The following is an 18,828-nucleotide window of genomic DNA, read 5'->3' as shown; positions in this document are numbered from 1 at the left end:
CCTTAGAATGATTAGGCTGAATGGTTATGTTTGGATCCAGACACATGTGTATTTGGTCTGAGTTGTTTTTATTCTCTACTTTGTATTATAACGTTTTAGAGATCACATAATCTCATGTAAACTTGATTGACTCGTTAAGACAAACACCCGTTCGTCTTATTGAGTATAAATATGTTTTGACTGATAAAAAGGTTAACGTATTCACCTGTACCGTCGGTGTTGGAAAACCTTGACTGATTGATTGATTGTGAATGATACTTAACCTATACATAAATAGATTCATATGAATGTTTTGAATGATGTTAAGCTATGATTGTAAGCTTAACCTTGAAATCGTTTATCTTTGATTGTGAATGAAAACACTTGTTTTATGTGACGTTTGATATAGCATGCTTTGGCCTAATAGGTTCTATCACGTTGGTAAGTTTCTCCAGGTAAGTAAACGGGTCCCTCGGTTGATTGGGATTTATGCGAATTACTTTTCCTTAGGCAAGAAACTTACTACTAATGATATCCCCCTTCCAGTTACTACATGCCCGTCAAAATATATCTTTCGTTTAACATTACTTCATCATGAAGTAACGTTCATGAAAACATGATTGTGAATGAATGTTTGTAAAATACGTTCAAGGTTAAAGGCCATAGCCTTGATTGATAATCTAAGCTATAATTCAAATAACTTAAACATAAACCCTACCTCAACTCGGATACTTAGATTGCTAATATGAAAAGGCAGGATCTTGATCTACTCGCTTATGTGATTGTTTCTTGTTTATAACTTCGTTTCTTGCACGAACTACGAGAGAACAGCACGTCGGCTTGATACGACAACGGGGCATGTTTTCCAAGGCTATGTGTGTGTAAAGAAAGGTGTGTTTGGGATGAAATGGGTTCATGCCCATCACCCCCCTTTTATAGCAAATCCTGGACCCCGTCGCGTACCGCGCCCGGTCCTTTAGGACGGTCGCGTACCGCGATGCCTCACTTTTACACCGCCTTATGTGGTGATGACACGTGGCCTGTCACATTGCTCCACGTGTCGACACGGTGTTCAACACGTGTCCGGTGACTCATCAACCCCATCGCGCTACGCGATGGGTTACATGTTACCCCGTCGTGTACCGCGACGGGACAAAATTTTCAGAATTTACAATTCTGGTCCCTGTACTTTCTAAGTTAGTATATTTATGCCTAAATTAAAAGGGTTAGGGACGTGGTGTTACATCCTCCCCACCTTTCGAATAATCTCGTCCTCGAGATTTATTGGAATAGATTGGGATACTTTTTCTTCATTTCTTACTCGAGTTCCCACGTATACTCGGGTCCTCGTCTTGAATCCCATTTGACTTTTACGAGCTTGAGTCGTTTATGTTTGAGAAACTTAATCATACTATCTTCTATTTGAATTGGCTGTTCTACGAATTTAAGTTTCTCGTTGATCTTGACATCTTTCAATGGCATTGCAAGGGTTTCGTCGGCTAAACACTTGCGTAGATTGGATACGTGAAACACGTCGTGAATACCTTTTCTTTCATCGGGTAATTCTAGCCGATAAGCAACTGGTCCAACTCTTTCAAGTATCTTGAATGGTCCAACGAATCTTGGACTTAACTTTCATTTCTTTCCAAATCGGACGACACCTTTCCAAGGCGATACTTTTAGTAACACTTTGTCGCCTTCTTTGAATTCCTAAGGCTTGCGGCGAATGTCCGCATAGCTCTTTTGTCTATCCCTTGCTGTTTTCAATCGTTCACGAATTTGTATTATTTTATCGGTGGTTCTTTGGACTATTTCAGGTCCTGATAATTGACTATCACCCGTTTCTGACCAACATACTGGTGTCCTAAACTTACGCCCATACAATGTTTCGAATGGTGCTGCTTGGATACTCGTATGATAACTGTTGTTATACGAGAATTCCATCAGTGCGAGATGAGTGTCCCAACTTCCTCCTAAGTCGATAACACACGCACGAAGCATATCTTCCAAGGTTTGAATTGTACGTTCACTTTGGCCATCAGTTTGAGGATGGTAAGTAGTACTTAAGTTTAGTCGAGTCCCCATAGCCTTTTGAAAACTTGACCAAAAATTTGAAGTGAAACGACTATCTCTATCAGAGATGATGGATAGCGGCACACCATGTAAGGATACTATATTTTCGACGTATGAGTGTGCTAACTTATCCATACTAAATGTTTCTTGAATTGGTATGAAATGGGCATACTTAGTAAGTCTATCTACAATAACCCAGATCGCATCATTTTGGCGTGAAGTTTTCGGTAGCTTCATGATGAAATCCATAGTTATCATATCCCACTTCCATATCGGGATTTCCGGTTGTTGTAGTAGTCCTAACGGCTTTTGATGTTCAGCTTTCACTTTTGAACACGTCAGGCACTTAGCTACATATAAGGCAATGTCTTTCTTCATCCCGGTCCACCAATAATCATCCTTTAAATTGTGATACATCTTGTCACTACCCGGATGCATCATGTACTTTGATTTGTGTGCTTCTTCAAGAATCTTGTCTCTTAGATTTCCGACCATTGGTACCCAAATTCTTGTACCAAGTCTAAGAATTTCGTCATTTCCTTTGACTAGTTGATCAATTGTGCCGTTTTCTTTTTCGGCTTTAATGTTCCCTTCTTCCAGTGACAACTTCTGAGCTTCTTTGATTTGGCTAGCTAGATCAACTTTAACTTCTAATCTAAGAGCTCGAACTCTCTTTGGCTTTTCATGTTCTTTTCTACTTAAGGCGTCAGCCACCACATTGGCTTTTCCTTCATGATATACGATCTCACAGTCGTAATCATTAAGTGTTTCCATCCAACGCCTTTGTCTCATATTCAATTCCTTTTGATCGAATATATGCTTCAAGCTTTTATGATCAGTATATATCGTAAATCTTACACCATACAAGTTATGTCACCATAATTTCAACGCGAAAATTATAGCACCTAATTCAAGGTCGTGCGTGGTGTAATTCTTTTCATGAACTTTCAATTGCCTCGAAGCATAAGCAATCACTTTCTTCCCTTGCATCAAAACACCTCCCATTCCCGTGTGCGAAGCATCACAGTAAATGATAAAGTTTTCCAATCCTTCTGGCAAAGCCAAGATAGGTGCATTGGTTAACTTTTGTTTTAGTGTTTCGAATGCTTTCTCTTGCTTCGGTACCCATTCAAACTTAATTGCCTTTCTTGTGAGCGAAGTTAATGGGACAGCTATTCGGGAGAAGTCTTGAATGAATCTTCGGTAGTAACCGGCTAAGCCTAGGAAACTTCGGACTTGAGTCGGTGTCTTAGGTTTCTCCCATTTGGTTATGACCTTGATCTTTGCTGGATCTACTTGAATACCCTTTTATTTATAACATGACCAAGAAATTGTACTTCGGACAACCAAAATTCACACTTGGAGAATTTGGCGTATAATCTCTCGTTTCTTAGGGTTTCAAGTATGATTTTGAGGTGAACTTGATGATCGTCTTTGGATTTTGAGTAAACAAGAATGTCATCGATGAAGACATTAACAAACTTGTCCAAGTATGGTTTACAAATCTGATTCATCATATCCATGAAAGCTGCTGGAACATTAGTGAGTCCGAAAGGCATGACAGTGAACTCATAATGTCCGTATCAGGTTTTGAATGAAGTGTTAGGGATATCTTCTTCTTGTACCTTCAATTGGTGATAACTCGATCTTAGGTCAATCTTGGAAAAACAACTTGCTCCTTGAAGCTGATCGAACAAGTCGTCGATTCTTGGTAATGGATACTTGTTCTTGATCATGATTTTGTTCAGTTCTCGGTAATCTATGCACATTCTCATCGATCCGTCCTTCTTCTTTACAAATAAAATTGGAGCTCCCCATGGTGACGAACTCGGTCGTATGAATCCTTTCTTTAATAACTCGTCCAACTGCTTCTTCAACTCCTTCATTTCCATATGTGCTAAACGATAAGGTGATTTGGCAATCGGTGATGTTCCGGGCATGAGATCAATTTTGAATTCTACTTCTCTATCTGGTGGGGCTCCTGGTAGTTCGTCAGGAAATATATCTTGAAATTCGGATACGATTGGCACTTCCTCCATCTTCTTTGGTTCGGGTTCCTTGGTTACATAGGCCATGAATGCGAGGCATCCCTTACCTATGCAATGACTTGCTTTGATCTTGGAAATGATTCCTACCTTTCCTCCTTCTTTATCGCTGATTATACGAATAGTTTTGTTATTGAGTGTTCGAATGTCGATGTCTTTGTCGTTACATAAGATATGGGCTTGATTATATGATAACCCGTCCATACCTAGAACAATATCAAAACCTAGACTACAAAATTTATAATCTATAAAACTTTGGTTTGCACCCGAGTCAAATAATACTCTAGCATAAACATTATTTATAGGAAACGTACCGGTGATCACGTCCGGTATGTCTGCTGCCTTCTGGGTGTCTAGAATAAAGACACTAGCATTTCCTTTCTTGGCATCGGTCTTCGCACCGCTGCCACTTGCACCAACCGTCATCGTCGTTGGTTTCTTCTTTGAACATTCATTACTATAATGTCCCTTTTCTCCACACACGAAACATTCTATTGTTTTTCTTGTGCAATTTGCTTCCACATGACCCGGTCTTTTGCAGAAATTGCATGTAACCGAGTTGTTTGGTCGAAGACATTTTCCAAAGTGTCTCCTACCACATGTCTTACAAACGGGGAGACTATACACAAATGCCCCCTCTCTCTTCTTCTCGGGTTTCCTCACCTTTCCACCTACTGGCGATTTGCCATCATCCTTCTTCTTCTCATCACGATTCCTCAACATCCCGTCCATCAAATATCCGGCCAACTCCATAGCCGATTCCGTTGAAGACGGCATATGTGAACGAACTAAATCTCGGATTTCATTTGGCAATCCATAGATATAGCGCGTTACTTTATTGATTTCAGGAGTGACCAAATATGGTACAATTCTACAGTACTCAAGGAACTTGGTGTTATATTCCTTGAGGTTGTTTCCCACAACCTTAAGGTTCCACAACTTGGTTTGAATCTGATCGATTTCGTTGATCTGACAGAATTTCTTCAATACCATAGCCTTCAATGTTGCCAAGACTAAATTGTATAAATTCTCACTACCCTTGATTCCAATCAGGGTATTCCACCACTCCAACGCCTCTCCCTTGAACATCTGGGAGGTATACTGCACCTTCTCACTCTCCGTACACTTGCTTATCAGCACAATCAATTCCATCTCCTCCAACCATCGGAGGGTATGTATCACACCTTTATCCCCGTGAAATTCCTTGGGGTTATAGACTTTGAATACCTTAAAATCACAACCTTCATGTATCTTAAGTTTCTTTGTCTTTTCATGTAGGTTGTTTTCAGCAGTCGAGCTTTCATCACTCGCTTTTTTCTTTTTCGGTTCTTTTTCTTTCTTACTTTCTTTCTTTTCTGATTCCTTCTTGGATTCATTCTTGGATTCTCTTTTTGAAGTAGCAGTTTCACTTCTACTTGCTCTTTTGTTAGATTAAGAGGCAGTACGGCTAGGATCGTTTTTTCAAAATGTCATATATTGGACCTACAGCCTCTTTTATTAGATCGCGGATACCAAGCACATAATTTTGTGGTATGGCTTGTATGTTTTCCACGGTCGCTTTTTCTTGTAAAATTTCCTCGATTGTCTTTCCTTTATTGTTAACTTGAGTTTCTTGATTACTGTTTGCTTTAGACATGCTGTTACATGAATAAAACAAGATTTCAGAAAAGGCTCACTTTATATTACATTATTTATTTTACAAGAAAAAGATCACAACAACTAGCAACTGTACATAACAACGATTTCTAATCCTTAATCCATTTTGTAACAAGATTTTTCATTTTGTCGCATTTCTTAGCAATCTTTCTCCCCATTCTCTTTTTGTTCACTTTCTTGTTTCTCAGCTCGTCCATCACCGAATTTGGCGGGTTGGGATTTCCCGTTGGTGCGGATGCGGCTGGAAATAGATAAGCGTTCTCTTGGGGATAGAGATGCGGGTTAGCAACGTATGCATGCATTTCTTTATCAGGAATGTTGTAAGTCTAAAATTCCTCGACAAGATTTGCTTCTTCCCGAATCTCTCTTGCTTGTTGGTAGATTGGAGGTATTGATCCATTATAAGATGGAAAATAAGGACATTGATTTTCCTCATCTTCTTCTGTAAGGCCCCGAACCCGGTAGCCCTACTTTAACGTCGGATTTACTCATAAATACAGTCCTTCAATTCAGAGTTTATTAAAACTTTTCGCGGAATATAAAACATCAATCATTTGTTACAAAACATTAAATCTTTTCTTTGATACCATAACACAAAACTTTATATTTAAAACATCTTTACTTCTTTCTTCAGATGCCAGCCGTTCAATCCATGCCATGCGTCATCCTCTTGCTAGCTCTGTAATCGGCTCACCTGCGTGCATACTAAAAGTCAGCTACGCTGAGTGAGTTCTAGTTAATCAGGCAACATACAATCTATTCCCATATATTATTCCCGTATCCGAAGACACATATTACTACCTTAACCTTGTATAAATATCCATAGGAGGATCGTCACGTAATATCTATTAAAAGAACCATTACCATTACCCTACCATATATAATTTCCATAGGAGGAACACTATACTATCCATAGAAGGGACACTTTACTATCCATAAAAGGAACACTATACCTTCCATAAAAGGAACACTATACCTTCAATAAAAGGAACATTATACTTTATTATTTAATATCCATGTAAGGAGCTAGTCACTTCACTTGGCGATACGTGCAATATCCGAAGATCGTTCACGTACCGTCAAGCAATCATTCATATATTTCACATTATCCATATAAGGCATACACTTATCTCTTAGGATAAGTGTATTAACAAACATATTGAGTATGCACACAGCCCCGAAAACGTAACACATAAATGGGGCTAGAAACTCACCTGAATTCTGCTTCTTTTTCTGATAGCTGTAAATCCCTTCTCTATCTGAGCTCGGCTGACTGTACAAGTTACACGTATCAATACTCGCCTGATCTAATCTGGTGGCCTAGTAGTAGCTTACTTAACTTATCGCTTTTTAATTTATTTTCTAATCAAACTTAGCTCTAGGCGAAGTTAACCTTAGGCGAACTTAGCTGTAGGCGAAGTTACCAGCTAGGCGAACTTAGCTTTACAGCGAAGTTGCCATCAGGCGAACTTGGCTTCAGGCGAAGTTGTCATCAGGTGAACTTGGCCTCAGGCGAAGTTACCAGTTAGGCGAACTTAACTTTACAGCGAAGTTGCCATTAGGCGAACTTAGCTTGCAGGCGAAGTTCATCAGGCGAACTTAGCTTGCAGGCGAAGTTCATCGCGTTGAAGGCGAAGTTGCCCAGATGCAGGCGAAGTTACCCAGACAGCCGCTGTTCGGTTTCTTTCCAGCATTTTGAGCGTTTTTAACACCCTTGCTATGGTTCAATATCACCCACTACGCTTCCCGACCATCTTCGGTCGCTTATACACTAAAAAGCTTGGATCTTTAAACCTTAAAGGTCAAGAATCGTACCTTTTTGAGCTTGTTTGGATCTTGTTTAACTTGTTAACACAACTAATCGCTCTCTCTCTCGGACCTCCCCGATTCTTCCCTTGGCTCAGCCGGTTCTGGCGAAGTTAGTGGGTATGTGTGTGTTAGGGAGTTTGGTGAAATATGAAAGATATTTTGGTGTTTAGGGGATATTTATATCCCTGAAATCTCATGGACCTAAGGCCCATTCTCATTTAACCCATCTCTATTAATCCAAATCCATAACCCACGTCCATTACCCAACGCTAGCCCGACCCATACCAACTCCTATTCTATTATTTATTTCCAGATAACCCGAGTAAACTTTCCCTCTATTATTAAGTAATATAATTAATATTATCTTGAAATTTCGGGATGTTACAAGTCTTCCCTCCTTAAAGAAGTTTCGTCCCCGAAACCTAACTTATTCCCTATAAAAGGAAAACTTCTTATATTTACACGCTTTATTGAATCGCCTTCGTTTTCTGAGTTACCCTTCTTACTTCCGACTTTGCAGTCATCGAATGGTGGTCACGTGTATTAGCTATTTAAGGTAGCTTGTCCATGAGGCCCTCAATGTACCAAGTCTCGTTTCGATCTTTAAGAGGCTTTGTCTTATATCATATTAATGCTAAAGCCTAAGTCGACACTCTATCACAACACGTCAATTTATCATAACTAACATGCATTCAGACAATTCGTACCATAATTAATAAACACCAGTCTAAATTTCAACATAAATCAACACGCATCGAGTCATCAATAAGTTACACATAGATTTAATACTTATGGCTAGCATCTAGCCTTCTTGAATGGCTTCTCTAAGCATACGGAGGAATCTGTTAAACCTCAAGCACTCTTCTCTCCTTCATGTCCTCCCTTTGGCTTCTTGCAATCCCTTGCTAGGTGCCCACGTCCTCCACAGTTGTGACACCTATGGTAATCATTACATTCCCAAGAGGAATGTCCTGCTCTTCCACACCTGTAGCAAACACCTAATCCCTTTCTGCACTCTCCGGGGTGTCTCTTCCCACATTTTTCACAAGCAGTGAACCCCTCTTGCCTTGCCTTCTTTTTGCGTGGATCCACCTCATTGGCTTCCTCTGGTTCTGGGGTTGGGTTCTTTTTCTTTGGTTCCATCTTCTCCCCTTCACAGTTGGCAAGGTCCTCATAAATCATATCGGCAAATTCCACGGCCGAGTCAAATGTTGCGGGCTTACTAGACTTAACCAAAGTGCGAACATTCCGCGGAAGTCCCCTTACGTAACACTTGATCCTTTTAGCTTCGGTGTTCACCATGTCAGGTACCAACCTAGACATGCGGTTGAATTCAGTAGTATACTCCCGTTGTGTCATCTCTCCCGCTTTCAAATTCAGAAACTTCATCTCCACTCTTTCAACTTCTGTATCAGCGCAGAACCTCTTCATCACCATGTCCTTTAGGTCATTCCAACTCAACGCCTTGATCTCTTCACGGGTCTTCCTCTGCTCCACACTCTCCCACCAATACATAGCCTCATCTTCAAAAGATTGAGTGGCATAACCGACAGCTTGGTCAGGACGGCACTCGCTAATGCGGATAACCTTATCCATGGCGGTTATCCACTGAAGAGTAGCGATTGCGTCTCCTAAACCAGTCAGCTTAGGCGGGTCACAAACTTTGAAGGACTTATAGTTGCAACCGCCTCGGCCCCTCTTCCTATCATCATCTTTCACAGACTTTACCTCACTCAAGTCACCCCTTTCCCTCTCGTCATCCTTTCTATTATTACCACCTGCCCCTTCAACGGTTCGCTCACGGCTTCCAGCAGATCCTTCGGGATTCAGGTTCTTCACAGCAGCAACTACAGCTTGAACAATGGCTGCTTGAACTGCAGGGCTAAGTTGAACTTCTTCGTTGTTGTTCTGGTCTCCTCCAGCGGCGCTCCCTTCATCTTCGGTGTGGAAAGCTTCTTCTACCGAGGGTTGCCGGACAAGACGAGGCCTGCCACGACGTCCAGTGCGACCCCCAGTTCCCACAACTTCTCCAGCTCCAGCCATCAGTATTCTTAAAGGGACAACACAAACATCATCACTCAAGGAACTATTTAGTACAAGGATAGCAAGGCTAACAGGTAATAACAGTGGCCAGCTGTGACTAGCTGATCACGTTGTTTTCCGTGTCCTATTCGCTTCCCTTTATGAGTCTATTTGTGCTGGTTCTACTTAAGCAGTTAGTCAAATCAAACAATCAATTACTTCTATCCTTATCGCTCACGTATCTTTTCTTTCTCATTAACATATATCATTTAATCATACACCTTACCTTTACTGATTTTTTTTGCTTGAGCGACACATGGCATTCTTGAACTGGCATCTTCTTTCTTTTCTTACTTAAATCCCATTCTCTGTTCGAGTCTAAGCATGTAGGATGCTTAAATCTCTCGAACTTATGCTCTGATACCAACTTGTAAGGCCCCGAACCCGGTAGCCCTACTTTAACGTCGGATTTACTCATAAACACAGTCCTTCAATTCAGAGTTTATTAAAACTTTTCGCGGAATATAAAACATCAATCATTTGTTACAAAACATTAAATCTTTTCTTTGATACCATAACACAAAACTTTATATTTAAAACATCTTTACTTCTTTCTTCAGATCCCAGCCGTTCAATCCATGCCATGCGTCATCCTCTTGCTAGCTCTGTAATCGGCTCACCTGCGTGCATACTAAAAGTCAGCTACGCTGGGTGAGTTCTAGTTAATCAGGCAACATACAATCTATTCCCATATATTACTTCCCGTATCCGAAGACACATATTACTACCTTAACCTTGTATAAATATCCATAGGAGGATCGTCACGTAATATCAATTAAAAGAACCATTACCATTACCCTACCATATATAATTTCCATATGAGGAACACTATACTATCCATAGAAGGGACACTTTACTATCCATAAAAGGAACACTATACCTTCCACAAAAGGAACACTATACCTTCAATAAAAGGAACACTATACTTTATTATTTAATATCCATGTAAGGAGCTAGTCACTTCCCTTGGCGATACGTGCAATATTCGAAGATCGTTCACGTACCGTCAAGCAATCATTCATATATTTCACATTATCCATATAAGGCATACACTTATCTCTTAGGATAAGTGTATTAACAAACATATTGAGTATGCACACAGCCCCGAAAACGTAACACATAAATGGGGCTAGAAACTCACCTGAATTCTGCTTCTTTTTCTGATAGCTGTAAATCCCTTCTCTATCTGAGCTGGCTGACTGTACAAGTTACACGTATCAATACTCGCCTTATTTAATCTGGTGGCCTAGTAGTAGCTTACTTAACTTATCGCTTTTTAATTTATTTTCTAATCAAACTTAGCTCTAGGCGAAGTTAACCTTAGGCGAACTTAGCTGTAGGCGAAGTTACCAGCTAGGCGAACTTAGCTTTACAGCGAAGTTGCCATCAGGCGAAGTTGTCATCAGGCGAACTTGGCCTCAGGCGAATTTACCAGTTAGGCGAACTTAACTTTACAGCGAAGTTGCCATTAGGCGAACTTAGCTTGCAGGCGAAGTTCATCAGGCGAACTTAGCTTGCAGGCGAAGTTCATCGCGTTGAAGGCGAAGTTGCCCAGATGCAGGTGAAGTTACCCAGACAGCCGCTGTTCGGTTTTTTTCCAGCATTTTGAGCGTTTTTAACACCCTTGCTATGGTTCAATATCACCCACTACGCTTCCCGACCATCTTCGGTCGCTTATACACTAAAAAGCTTGGATCTTTAAACCTTAAAGGTCAAGAATCGTACCTTTTTGAGCCTGTTTGGATCTTGTTTAACTTGCTAACACAACTAATCGCTCTCTCTCGGACCTGCCCGATTCTTCCCTTGGCTCAGCCGGTTCCGGCGAAGTTAGTGGGTATGTGTGTGTTAGGGAGTTTGGTGAAATATGAAAGATATTTTGGGGTTTAGGGGATATTTATATCCCTGAAATCTCATGGACCTAAGGCCCATTCTCATTTAACCCATCTCTATTAATCCAAATCCATAACCCACGTCCATTACCCAACGCTAGCCCGACCCATACCAACTCCTATTCTATTATTTATTTCCAGATAACCCGAGTAAACTTTCCCTCTATTATTAAGTAATATAATTAATATTATCTTGAAATTTCGGGATGTTACATCTTCCTTGGGATCCTCCTTTTTCTCGGGATCTTCCTTGGATTCATAAGGATTCTTGATTGATGCTTGAAAAGTTATCCTTTCATGAGGCATTGTAACCCTCATTTTTGGTTTTCGACTTGGTTCAGCAGTGGTTGGTGGAATCTGGTATTGATAACCCGATGATGGTGATCCGAATTGCCATCTCCTTTGATCAGAGTGACAATTCATCCAACTTGATGACTCCGATTCAGTTCCCTGGGAGATATACGGGTTGGTTCCCATATGGTAACACCGGGTTGATTGGTTGATTGTGATTGAAAAAGCTAGTATAATAACTATTGCTACTCTCCATATCAGAAAGTTCTTGAATGATTGTCGGTTTTGATCGAATGGCTACTCGGTGTCTACGACCAAAGTAGTTAATATAAGACATATGCACTTTAGTTAGACTAGGGATAGGAGGTTTACCAATCCTATCTTATCCCTACGAATAATAATGATCATAATAATGGTTAAAACCTAGGTACTAATATTTTAATACCTAATTCGTTGAAACCGATGGCTCTGATACCAACCTGTCACACCCCGACTTAGGGCCTAGGCGTGTGACCATAATTTGGTACCTGTTTTGTAAATATATCATAGTATTGGGTTGTTTTTAGCGGAAGACTTTAGGTTTGAATATAATATTAATTTACATTGAAAATTTACTCGGGAATTAAACACCCGAGTATTAGTTTACAAAATATATGTTCATATTACAAGGATTATTAGTTATCAAAACGGAGCCATCCGATACGCGCATCTATCTTCATTACGACTCCAATCCTTGCTATTGCTACTTATGCTTAATTACCTGCAATGGGTTGGAAAAATACGTCAGCTATATGCTGGTGAACACGTATGACTCAATAAAACATTTTGAATGGCATTACAATACAAATATAGTTTTCTCTACAAGCTCAGCAAAAGCATTTCTACTTCTGGTCTATGTACCACTGCCCTACACACACAATTGTTCCCAAGCCACGTAGCCCTTACCGGGAGACTAGTTATGACCATTAGCCCACGGCCACGTAGCCTTAGAATGATTAGGCTGAATGGTTATGTTTGGATCCAGACACATGTGTATTCGGTCTGAGTTGTTTTATTCTCTACTTTGTATTATAACGTTTTAGAGATCACATAATCTCATGTAAACTTGATTGACTCGCTAAAACAAACACCCGTTCGTCTTATTGAGTATAAATATGTTTTGACTGATAAAAAGGTTAACGTATTCACCTGTATCGTCGGTGTTGGAAAACCTTGACTGATTGATTGATTGTGAATGATACTTAACCTATACATAAATAGGTTCATATGAATGTTTTGAATGATGTTAAGCTATGATTGTAAGCTTAACCTTGAAATCGTTTATCTTTGATTGTGAATGAAAACACTTGTTTTATGTGACGTTTGATATAGCATGCTTTGGCCTAATAGGTTCTATCACGTTGGTAAGTTTCTCCAGGTAAGTAAACGGGTCCCTCGGTTGATTGGGATTTATGCAAATTACTTTTCCTTAGGCAAGAAACTTACTACTAATGATATCCCCCTTCCAGTTACTACATGCTCGTCAAAATATATCTTTCGTTTAACATTACTTCATCATGAAGTAACGTTCATGAAAACATGATTGTGAATGAATGTTTGTAAAATACGTTCAAGGTTAAAGGCCATAGCCTTGATTGATAGTCTAAGCTATAATTCAAATAACTTAAACATAAACCCTACCTCAACTCGGATACTTAGATTGCTAATATGAAAAGGCAGGATCTTGATCTACTCGCTTATGTGATTGTTTCTTATTTATAACTTCGTTTCTTGCACGAACTACGAGAGAACAGCACGTCGGCTTGATACGACAACGGGGCACGTTTTCCAAGGCTATGTGTGTGTAAAGAAAGGTGTGTTTGGGATGAAATGGGTTCATGCCCGTCACCCCCCTTTTATAGCAAATCCTGGACCCCGTCGCGTACCGCGCCCGGTCCTTTAGGACTGGTCGCGTACCGCGACGCCGCACTTTTACACCGCCTTATGTGGTGGTGACACGTGGTCTGTCACATTGCGCCACGTGTCGACACGGTGTTCAACACGTGTCCGGAGACTCATCAACCCCATCGCGCTACGCGATGGGTTACATGTTACCCCGTCGTGTACCGCGACGGGACAAAATTTTCAGAATTTACAATTCTGGTCCCTGTACTTTCTTAGTTAGTATATTTAAGCCTAAATTAAAAGGGTTAGGGACGTGGTGTTACAAACAATGACATGTCGCGTCGTGCCTCCCAAGGAGTTTAAATGGACAACACTTTTTAATATTACCAGTACGCCTGACTATGGCCTTCAGTTTTAGTTCCCATCGACGATTGCATGCAAGGTCCACACTATTTTTCCTTGATCATTAGACCACAATAACATACCCATGCTCTCGTCCTCTCTTTTTGGCCCAATCCTCCAACACATTACAGGACTCAAAAATCTGATACAGTTATAAGCTCGTTTTTAAAACATGTTCAAAAATATAATAATAACTTAAACAAAACGTATGGTGTCATACAATATCTGTTTTATACGAAGTCTTCGGCTCGTGTATGTAATCAGCATCATAATTATTATCATCATGTTCATTTCCATCGTAACACGGTGGTACTTATATTGGTGCATGGTACGAAGACTAGTTCCGTGATACGGTGCCTCTCCTACTAGTAAGTGGTACGAAGAAGAAGAAGAAGAAGAAGAAGAATGGGTTCTGTAATACGACCCGTCAACTGGTAACTGGACTATCATACCTTTAATGCTCCTGAAAAACGTAATGGTAACATATCTTAGTTAAAAAAAACTAACGACTTTATATTAAATAAATATACAATGAAATTTGGTTCAAATTTGGTCCCCTGCATGCTAGGTTGATCGTTATCGCCCAATACACCCCGTATAGCACTATACGTTAACTGGTACGAGGGCTAATCGAAAGAATGTTCAGAATATCGTACCTGTAATACTCCTGAGAAACGTAATGGTAACATATCTTAGTTAAAAAGCAACTAACGACTTTATATTAAATAAATATACAATGGAACTTGGTTCAAATCAGGTAACCCCGACGTGCTAGGCTGATCGTTATGCGCATATCCCAGATACTCATCGTTCGAGTCTGGAAATAAATGGTTGAACCATGACATTCTTTTTGTTCTACGGTAAACGTGGCAAGTAAAAACGTGACTTTTTTTGCTTCTCGGGTGGTGAATGCATGTGTGTGCATGTGAATATATAATAAAGAGAATGGAAGGGGATGGGTGAGCTCAATAATTTGCATTCAGCCAATATGCCACGTATAGTGCTATACAGGGCGTATAGGGTACGACAAGATAATCGCAGGTTTGTAGTAGGTTGTCGTAGGTTGTTTGTATCTTTGTACCATATACGTCCCGTATAGCACTATACGAGGCGTATCTAGTACAACAAATGAAACAAAAAGCCCCCCTATACGTGGCGTATAGTCCTATACGTTGTGTATAGAGGGGTGTTTAGGGTGTCCCAACAGGACCCTTTGTAAATGATTGGTGAGGTTGTGAGTGCAAATTATATGACGGAGAGAAAAAATGTAGTGATATTTTGTAAATTTGGAGAAATTTTGTTTGCCCTTGTTCATTTTTTTAATATTTGTTGATATTGGTTGCGTGTAGAGGAGAGAAAACTGTAATAACAAAGATATAAAAATATATTATTTCATTGAATATAAAAGAAAAATGTAGTGCTTTTTAATATAATTATAGAAATAAAGATGGGGACGGAGAGAAAATACTCTAAAGTAAGGTTAGATTGTAATGAGTTTTGTATTGTCTTGAATTTTGTTTTGTGAAGGTTTTTTCTTTCTTTTTGGGTTGTATGTGTGCGGGTATATTTTTTTGTGTTTACTTTTGATCGTTTATTATTATTTATTATAAAATTTTGTTGTATGTTAACAAAAAAGTAAAAAATAAAATAAAAATTTTAAATTAACCAAACATCCAACCACAAAACTGTACAAACATATTTGAAAGGGCCTGGACATAGACCAAAGAACCGAAACAAGAACCATAGTCATTTCTTATCTTAGAAGTTAGATGACATATAAACTCACTACAAAGGACAAATTTATAGACAGGTGATAAGATTGATATTGATGTGTTATCATTTTACCAACCTTTTGAGAGGTTAGTACTCAAACTTATCAATTCAAGCGGCATTTTCTTTTGTAGGGTTGCTCAATAGTCATTATTAAACTACTAATAGGCCGGTTAGTTAATTGTAATTAATCAATTTTGTTTTGTTAGTTGGCCCAGTACACATTAAACTACTAACAAGTCCGTTAGTTAATTGTAATTAATCATGTATAAAATTGTCTACATATTCCATTTAAGACTCCTTGACATGAAAGATTAAAAGGTGTGTTTTTAAGAGAGGACGGGGCACTCATATGGGTAGGGTGTATGGCTTTCAAACCACATGACAACACCACCACATCCCATGTGGGTAAGGTGCATGGGTTCATTTCCTGGCAAAGGTTTATCATACAAAATTGATTCATTGTTGGTCATTGAATAATTAAAATGAATTAATAAAGTTCTAGGGTACTTGTGGAGTTGTGGGTAGGTGATGCCTCTAAGTTTGTGGTTTTTGGGTAATTAAAGGTAAAAATGATATGACACTACATGACTGACCAATGCATGGGTAATAACCATGAGTGCATCTTCCCCTCAAATACATATATTGTTTTTCCTGCACTTTTAAAATACGCTCATTGAAAATGATGTATCATTGGGTAACAGAAATTAAACTGACAAAAACAAGACAAAATCATAAGATAATGTACACAATAATCTTATGAACTTTTTACCTAAATTTCAATTATTATTTTTTCACGTCCTATAACCACATTATTTGATGTACATGTACTATAATTTTATCTTGGTCGTTAAGCACTTTAACCAAGCAAACAACGTTCATTCAAACGCTACGCAAGCAACAATCGGTTTTCCATGCATTTGTGGCTTGTTCCTACAAAACAAGGAAACGTTATGGTATTGAAATGAGATTGAACACGTATTATTATGAGATTGAACACGATGTAAAAATAGTTTAAATGGAGTTTAGGATTTAACTTTCATTTTATATCAAACTACGCCATAAAAAAGTGCAAGCCCTCCTACTTTCCCAACAAGGAGGATACTATATAAGCTAAAACACACAAATAAGCTATATTATAGTAATTCCCATCAACCCAACAAGCTAGAACATACAAATAAGTTTAGTTTGTACTAATTCCCAACAAGGTACTAATTCTCAACAAGGTGGCAATATACAAGCTAAGCATACAAATAAGCTAGCTAAAACATACAATTAAGCTAGATTTTACTAATTTCATACAAGTTGACACTATATAAGCTAAAACATACAAATAAGCTATGTTACCCTCATTATAGCTTTTTAAATCAATGAAAGATAAAAAAAAAACAAAAACAAAAAAACACTAAATTAGGATGATACCATGTTCGATAGAATTTTTGCTTTGTTGATAAACTAAATTTTGAATTTTTTATATCACGGTGTATGATTTTGTATTACACAAATTTGAATGTAATTCAATGCACGTGCAACATATATTTTTTTCTAATTTTTACATCAAAAAAATAAAATTTTTGTTTAAAGCAACACATGTCGACACATAAACATGTACAACAGGTAGAGAGTTTCATTGTTGAAGGGCATGATATTCATTGTAAATTGTGTTAGGCGTCAACACACGTATGAAGGAATCCAATCCACGTGTGAAGGTAATCTAATCCATGTGTGAAGGTAATCCAATCCACGTTAAACACTTGTAACAACCTTTACTGATTGCTTTCATTATATGGCATGCATAGCTGCAATTTAAATACCAAACGATCCTTTAGAAAACATCTAAACATGTAAAATCTTTGTGTAAATCACATAAATTACTTTAGATGGACAGAGCACCGCTTTGTTAATAAAACAAAGTGAGTAGAGTCATGAAATGAATAAAGAGGTTACAATAAAGAGTTCGGTTATATACATCTTGTTCAAGTTTGGGTTTGTGAGACCATGTCAAATAGAAATGATTTTAAATCAAACTCCCACATCTCAAATCACAAACAAGCTCGACAACAAACCATAGTTGTAATTTAATGTATCCCATAAGGTAAATAAATTGATACTATAATTAACTAAGATGCCAACAAATATACACAAAAAAATATGCTAAACAGATTTATACACATGCTAAATAGATTTGTGTGTATACCTGAGATCCTTATCCATCGTCATAATAAGGAAACTTCTGCAATGACACTCATTAGAAAGCATCTCAATTTCGGTTATAAACGTATGATTCGACGTTTGTACACCTTCCCAAATCCACGGACAATATTATGAAGGTAGTCTAGGCCACTTAGTGGTCAGACACAAACCAAAAGACTTGCATCTTTATAAACCTTAACAGATCCAACATCTCTAAACTCATTGTCATCATCAAATCCTTTAAATCCAACACCCATCCTGTTTATCAAATCAGATCTGAAATATTTAAAAATAAGATCTAGAACTCACAGGTGATAGTGAATAAAACTCTTATGACCTATGAATGAATCTAGAAGTGAGAGATACCTTGGTTGTGATGGCTGATGCCGTTTTGCAGATGTGTGGTGAGCGGCTAGGGTTTTGATAAGATAAGGAGTACTATTTATATACCGAAGGAATAAACGTAATGGGCTAATGATGGTAGGTATGAAATTACTTGTAGGTTTCCAAAAATGTAAAATATTGGTAATTAATAGAATATTTCTTAAAATATTACAATTTGCTAAATGTGTGAAAGAGTGCAACTGAGACAACAAGTGGAGTCGAGTCGAGCTAAGTCATGGCAAGCTCAGGCTCGATCTCAACTTGTCGAGTCGAACTTAATAAACTTTAAGAGCTTTTATTGTTTTATATATATATATATATATATTAGTTTTTATCCTCTGTACTACCGGGGGTTATTTTATATTGTTTGT

The 18,828-nt window shown here is 38.6% G+C and overlaps 1 long non-coding RNA gene across 2 annotated transcripts; it reads right to left on the bottom strand.

The window, feature by feature from the left end:
• Nucleotides 1–17,492: 17,492 nt before the first annotated feature.
• Nucleotides 17,493–18,517, bottom strand: LOC143571907 (uncharacterized). Of its 2 annotated transcripts, none has more exons than XR_013142177.1 (3): nucleotides 18,440–18,517; nucleotides 18,078–18,349; nucleotides 17,493–17,679 (listed from the first exon to the last, which is right to left on the bottom strand). It is a non-coding gene; the product is annotated as an uncharacterized LOC143571907 (long non-coding RNA). The 2 variants fall into 2 exon arrangements; XR_013142176.1 differs by having other exon boundaries at nucleotides 18,078–18,331; nucleotides 18,440–18,489.
• Nucleotides 18,518–18,828: the final 311 nt, after the last annotated feature.

The sequence above is a fragment of the Bidens hawaiensis genome, unplaced genomic scaffold (assembly GCF_021521415.1).
Source record: "Bidens hawaiensis isolate Kalapana, Puna unplaced genomic scaffold, B.hawaiensis_p1.1 tig00025610_1, whole genome shotgun sequence".
Classification (NCBI taxonomy): Eukaryota; Viridiplantae; Streptophyta; class Magnoliopsida; order Asterales; family Asteraceae; genus Bidens; species Bidens hawaiensis.
This window is presented reverse-complemented; position numbering and strand designations above follow the sequence as displayed.